The sequence below is a fragment of the Urtica dioica genome, chromosome 10 (assembly GCF_054948205.1).
Source record: "Urtica dioica subsp. dioica isolate 48M chromosome 10, U.dioica_male_clone48M_v1_H2, whole genome shotgun sequence".
Classification (NCBI taxonomy): domain Eukaryota; kingdom Viridiplantae; phylum Streptophyta; class Magnoliopsida; order Rosales; family Urticaceae; genus Urtica; species Urtica dioica.
In genome coordinates, this window is record NC_142765.1 from 20,813,849 (window position 1) to 20,821,922 (window position 8,074).

The following is an 8,074-nucleotide window of genomic DNA, read 5'->3' on the forward strand; positions in this document are numbered from 1 at the left end:
AGCTAAGACACGGGGATGAAAAGCCAACAATTTCCTTCTAAAATAGTAAGAAAACACCTGGCTAATTTTTCAGTAGTGTTTCTCTAGACCATTATTATTATTGTTATCAAGTAATTTATGAAAATTTCCTTATATTCATGCATTTAATTTACCAATTCTTATGCCGTTATTTCTACATTTTATAAATAACACTCTGAGAGCAAAAAATAACACATCAAATCCATACACAAGGTCCAAGCCCACAAAGAAACTCAAGCGTCAAGCTCCAAGTCACCACTCATAAAATATCTTTCAAAAGACTCTCAACTAATGTTTTCAAGCTAGACTTCTTGAGAAATCTTCAAGACAAAGCAACAAAAATGACCACCTGGTCGGCCAAAAAAGAAGAACACTACCCGGCCGTCTTAACTCGGCTAAGACCACCCGGTCATCTTCATTCGGCCAAGACCACCCGGCCATCTCCATCACCCAATCAAGTACTTTTCACCAAACTCTTGGCTCCTATAAATACCCCACTCATTCACAACACAAGTAAGTTTTTCCCAACTTGTCAAAACTCTACAAAAATCACACTACAACTCTCTCTCTCTAGAAAACATAGAGATGAGTACAAATCGTTCACCAAGAACACAATACAACATGATTAATGTTGAGGGTCGGAGCGCACGCCAAGGGAAATCCTCCGCGTCCCTCTAGATTACGCATTTTCTTGTGGTTAGGTGAAAGTGCAAGGATTCGAAGAACACGAAGAACGTGGAAGATGCAAAGACTCGAAGACTTGAAGATTCGGACACTCGATGATCTGAAAACGATGAACGCAAAGGTTACGAACAAGTGAAAAACACGGAGAACGAGGAAGATTCAAAGGATTGAAGACTCAAATAAGCAAAGACTCAAAAACTCAACGAAGACCGCGAAGAACACGATGAACGCGAAAGATCCCAAGACCCAGAAACCCAAGGACTAGGAAACCCGAAGATCCGAATAACACGAACACGGCGAGAAGAGAAGAATTTCATCAAACTCAACCTACGTGCGGTCATAGGGTCCGGCCCTAGATCGAACCACGGACGGTTCTTAGTGCTAATCCAAAAATGCGATTAATTACACCAATCATGATCAAATACTATTATTTGTAGATGGAAAAATTGTACCATTGAAACTAAACGTATAATCTAATTCTGATCTACCATTAATGCTATTATTCGTTGATGGAAAAAATTGTACAAAATAATCATTTTGAAATTAATTGATTAGCAAAATAGTCAACATTTCAAATTTTCAGCGAAGTAGCCAAAGTTACGTTGTCAAATATTTTTTTTACACCAAAATTAATTTTTTTGACAATTATTATAAGCAATTTATCACTTAAAAAAATATTAATCTTAAAATTAATTTTGTTTTTGAAACCTGATTACGCACATTTGAACTATTCTTCTAATCTTAGGCAAACTTTGATTATTTTACAAATCTTTAAATTTAAATCGGCTATTTAACCAAATCACCTTCCTATATTACTGATTTCATTCTCAACTAAATAGATTTATATACTTCTATAATTACTTTCATTCACCTATTAGCACGGTAGCCAATTGTTTTAAAATTAAAATTTAGCCACATAAAACATTGTGAATTTCAATCATTCTAATATACTATCCTCAAACCCATTTTTATTTGAAAAATTAGTCGATCTAAGCCACATCAAACGTTGCAATTGTAATCTAGCCAACGTTTCGTTTAATTTTCGAATCTAGCCAAATTTGATGACGTGTCATATTTATGTAAGATGGTATTTACTATATTAACCTTGGTTTGGTTTCAAAAATACTAGCCCACGTTTTGAAACTTGGTTTTGTAGCCGAATTTTTTATATTCGGTTTATATTTCGAATTTTAAAAAAAAAAATTATAGTTGGCAAAGTTGGTTATTGAGCGTTTTTTTCTTTAATGAACATTATAGCCATGTAAGCAAATACAGTGTAAATGTTCGTAAATTTTTGTTAATCTCCGTAGTTTTGTTAATTTATGTTAATTATGGTAAATTTACATATGTGCAGGTAGAGCCGATTTCTTTCTTTTCCTTTAATACAGTATTTTTGTTTTCCAAAATTTATTTTCTAATTTTGAACGAGATTTTATCATAATTACGTGTATTCATTATCTTGTTTGACTTTATTCAATCAAATAAATATTTCCTTTCCCTTTTAATTATACCACCGAATCTCCTATTATGAATTCAAAAAGCTGAAATTAAATTGCTGAAATTATAGCCGTGTAAGCAAATACAGTGTAAATGTTTGTAAATTTTTGTTAATCTCCGCTGATTTGTTAATTTCCATTAATTATGGTAAATTTTTTGTGCATTTATTGCATTAAATTTTCTCTTTTAATTACATCACCGAATCTCCTATTAAATTAGCTAAATATCCAATTAAATTGCGAAAAAATTTGAAATTAATTGGCTGTATACAATTCAAACGTGGGCTAGTGTTTTGATCAAGTAAGTATACGAAAAAGGGTAAATTAGGTATTTTATATCCGTAAATTTCAGTAAATGGCTAGATTGCAAAATTTACCAAACGTTGGCTAGATTCCAAAAACCATGTTTCAAAATGGCTACGTTGCTAGTTTACCCTTTTTATTTTCGTGAGCCATGGCCGAGATTCCTTAATTTAGACAAGGCTCGTCAATTTCTCGGCCAACACCTTTTCTTAAATGAGTAATAGTTTGTAATTGTATTACTAATTTACAAGAATATGCACAAGTTTCTAGAGAATTAGCATGAAACCCACTTTGAAATACGAACAAATAGCCGAACATAACTAAACTCGGAGAGTTTTTAACACAAGCAAGAAATAACAGTGAATAAAATAATAAGATGAGCACTAATGATTTCGTGTTAGGTTTGGAGCAAGACGATGCTAATCTTAATCACGGTACGAACTAAAAAATGTGAATGAGAAAAGTGTTGGTTGGAGAGAGAAATACCTCGTCTCTATTTGATTCTAAACAACCTTCACTGAATGTACAATTGGGTATTTTTATATTGGTTAAAAAAAACCAATAACCAGTTAACTCGTCTCTAAATGTTGCAATTTTTACACGCGAAAGTGCACGTGTCGCTCAAGTAATATAGTGAATTAAGTACGAGTGTCGATCCCACGAGGAACAAACTTAATTAACAAACGAATCAACTAGCACGAATTGAACTAAACATGAGATGGAAAGATGTCACAAATTATTGACAAGTTCTAACGCAAATAAATAACAAAATACTCAAATAAAAGTTGTAAGCAGAAAGAGAGGCTAAGGACCAAGGCTTCACGGGTTTATTCAACGGTTGGATACACGAATTTGACGCACAATCAATAATCAACTCACTACTCTTTGCTAACCATACTCACAGAATAATATTGCTAAATCTCTCTCGAGCATCTAACAACCTATGTCAAAATTAGGAAAATCTTCTCTCGATCTCAATCCCTAACAATGGCATGCATTAATATCAAGAGCATTCACACGATTCTATGGCAACCTAACTATCTCTAGCCTAGGCATGCATCATAGTATACATTAAACTATATTATAAATTTAAATATATCAATAAATAAATTGAAAATATAAATTCTATTTTTTATTATTTCATCTTGCACTAACTGTGTGTGAGGAAAAAAATCTTCAACTGCCATATATATATTCTTTAATAAAATATATATATATATATATATATATATATATATATATATATATATATATATCCACTTAAAACATACCAATTTTATTTTAGCCAACGTTTAGTTAATAATTGAAAATTAGCCAAATTGATGATGTGGCAAGTCAAACCACTTATTTTGTACCGAATATACCCTTATTAGTTAGTTAATTAAATTGATTTTCGGAATAAACAATTATCATTAATCTTTAAATTCCTAAATTATAGGATCTAGATTTATTATGAACTCAAAATCAATTGAAACAAAAAAAAAAAATGAACGGAGAGGATAGAAAGAGAAACAGAAAAGAAAATATAATTTCTGATTGTAACAGATCTTTTCCAAAAAATAGGCTTTTATTCACCTTTGCATTCCAGACCTCATTAAATTTAATGATAGCAAAAGGTTATTCCTTCCCATCCATTATTCTTACAAAAAAATAGAAAAATAGCCAAATCAAACGTTATGATTTGCTATATAGTCAAGATTTTGTAAATACTAAGTAAATAGCCACTCGGATGACGTGGCCCAATTATATATTTTTTCATCTCCGAAAATTGCCCCTGTTTGAGTTTTGAATTTCGAATATTTTTTAAATTCGAATTATATAACTACCGGAATTTTGAATTTAAATTTCTGATTTCATGTGTGAACAGGAACAAGTCTACTTAATGATTCCCTTTATTTAGGAACTAATTTGGACGTGGCATTTGCAATTTATTTGTTTCCTATTATATATTATTTTCTTATATTTATTGCTTGATTTATCTTGTCTCGTTTTAATATTTAAATTTCTTTTTTTTTTCCAACGCACATGTATTTATAAACGTTGTGATATCTCTCTTCCATGCCATGTCTGGATTTTCTCTTATTGAATCAGGTGGTGTAATTTTTTAATTATTGAATTCATTGTAGAGGTTCATCCCAGTTTACTAATGTATTTACGTATATTTACTTTGCTGTTATAATGCTGTTAAACTTTTTGAACGCCAATGGCTGGAGAATCACAATCCTTTGTCAGGTGGTGTAGATACAGAATGTAATTAAATGATTTACAAACTGTTATTTACGATGATCTTGATTTGAAAAACTTCCCCATGAATTTTGATGTTAATGTCAACAACCTATATACGCGAAATGATGTTCTTGTGTCGGCTATGAGCATGATTGCACTTCGGGGTAACTTTGAATTCAGGGTTGAAAGATCTAGTAAAACTCGATATAGTATTGTTTGTTTAAATGTTGGATGTTGTTGGATGATGAGAGAGTCTGTATGTTCTACATCAAATATGTGGGTAATTAGAACGTTTGTAAAAGAACATAATTGTTACGGATCATCCATTGTTCATAAACATAAGTAGGCGTCATCGTCGTTGATAAGCAAGTGTATAAAAGATGATTTTAGGGGCTCAATGGTTGATAAAATTTCAGCTGTTGGTGTTGTTGAAATTATGAAGACTCGGTATAAAGTTGATACTAGTTATTTCAAGGCATGGAAGAGATGTGCAGAGGCGCTAAAAGAGTTGCGTGGTGATTACGAAAAATCATACAGTCATTTATCTATTATTGGTGATTTGATTGCTGAGAAAAATCCAGGTAATTTCAATTTTTAAGTAATCACGCCCTGTTTTGGAGATTTTTTTTCTGGAAATGTTTAGTTCATATTGTAACACTGTATCATTATTTACACTGATTTTATAATTATCGCAGTTAGTATTACTTAATTGATTTACTGTTTTTTATATTAACACAGGTTCATACTTTATTACAGAAGTAAATCCGGATAAGTCATTCAAATATTTTTTCTTGGCTCTTGGGGCATCGGTCCATGGATTCCAGTATTGTAGGTCTGTTATTTCGGTGGATGGCACATTTTGAAAGGGAAATCACATGGTACGTTACTTTTGGCGACTGCTCAGGATGGAGACAATCATTTGTTCTCATTAGCTTATAGTATTGTTGATTATGAAAATGACAAATCTTGAAATTGGTTCATGGTACAATTGAGGCATGTTTATGGGGTTAAAGAAGACTTGGTATTTCTTTTTTATAGAAATTTGTCAATCCCTAAGGTTGTTCAAGATGTATTTTCCGAGGCCAAATTTGCTATATGCATGCAACACTTATGGGTGAACGTGAAAATAAAATTTGGAAAGTCTTTCATTCAGCCTCTGTTTTATCGGTGTGCTAAGGCTTACACGCCAAAAGAGTTTGATTTCTTTTTGAACATTATCTCATGCTCTAATAAGAAAATAAAAATGTATTTGCTACGAGCCAATCCAGAATTGTGGTCACGAAGTCATTGTGATTGATAGCCAGAGTTTTTGTTCTTGCCATTGTGAGTGACTTTGTTATGCCCTGTTCTTTGTGCATATTTGTTAATAATCTTTTTACCATTTCATATTGATATATTTTTGTAATGAACCTGTCCCACAAAAATGTATTTAAGCCATTACATATGTAACAAACTCGAGGGATTGACATATTCTGCAGTAAATATGTGTAAATAACATCTTACAAATAATAAAAAATGGGAGTATCTGATATTTACACATATTTACTGCATAATATGTCAATCTTATATCCTTGTAAAATCCAAAGACACCAATTCTTCAAACACATTTACAATGGTATTAGTCATACACTACCACACATTCAAACATGACTTCAATACACTACACAACAAGATTTAGACATTACACATCAAGTTTTAGACATTATAGTTATACCCAAACCACCAACACCCATTGCAACGATTAGGGTTTTCTTAGCAGTAAACAAGGATTTACAATAAACCTTAAAAAATGGAAATCAAAAGAAAATATATTCTTCAACCGAGTTCCCCTAAACTTCTAACATATTTACAATCACAATAACTATACACAATGACACATGCAAATGAGTATTTAAATCACAATAGCCGGATCACCAAAATTTCATTGTGATGATTAGGGTTTTGGGAAAAATTTAGGATAAATGAACATTAGCCACAGACACATTATCCAGAGGAAGAAGAATAATCAAAACCATCTTATTTCATATGATAAAAAAAAATCACTTTTTCCTTGTTTTATTGTGTAAATCGATGATGAACATTTGTAAATACGAGTTACAATGGGAATAACTCTACACATGCATACCAGTTTGAGATCCCCTGGCCGAAATCGGTAGTCAGAGAAGATGAATGCAGTTCGTCGGAGAGAGTGAAGCGATTTGGAAACTATTTTTGGGAGAAATCTTTTTTTTTTTCTTAATTGCCGAGCGAATAGCGGTTGTGAAGTTGATTGGTTTAAATTTGAAGTAATTACTGTCCTCGATTCTCAGAATCACGTTTTTTTTTTAAAGTCAACAGGTGTGACGATTGGGCGGGAAATCATTTGGGTGTTTTTGTAAATTTGGATGTGTATTAAATGACAACTGGCTATTTACTTAGTATTTACAAAACCTTGGCTATTTAGCAATTTTAAAGGTTTGAGTTGGCTATTTTGCTAAATTACCCTTATTCTTATTTATTCTAATAATTATCTCGGTGCTTAGTGCACGCATATACGGAAGGATTGTTTTCAATTCTCTTTTTGTTTTTTTACTAATCACACACTATTATGTGTTTCAATAACTCTCTCTCGATTGTGTGTTTGAGTTTTTATTTTATTTTTGTTTCTCTGAGTTTTTTGGACATAACTATGAATGTTCGAGCAAAAGAAGATCTACGATTGAAAAATTCTCAACGCCATGCTTGAATTGATGGGATAGATATATATATATGTTATAATTGTTAATATTAGTTAATCTTCGTAAATCATTGGAAATATGTTACATGTTCATCTTCTGCAGGTATTTTTTTTCTACGTTTTTTTTAATGTGTAGTTATTATTATTATTTATTTATTTATTTTTATTTCAAATAATAATTTTGTGTAAATGGGAGGGAATTTTTGTAAGGTTAATTTTGTCTTTCTTTGTTGGGTAATGGGTAATAATGTTTGTTAGCTAATTAATAAAAATGATCTAAACAATGGTTATTTTGCAATTTTAAGTTTTACAATGGCTAGTTACTTACAGTTACACTGCCTTTTTTAAATCTGTATTTATAATATTGTATATACATATCTACACACACGTACATGCATATTACATCATATTATATTATATGATATTAAATATTATATGATATTAAATATTATATTATATTATGAATATAGAGATTAGAGATATATATTATATAAAATATAATATTATATACATACATACATATATACATTATATATTAAATTATATTGTTAGTTTAAGTAGAGATACATATTATATTAAATATGATATTATATATTTAGATATTTATTTACATATATACAGTATACATTAA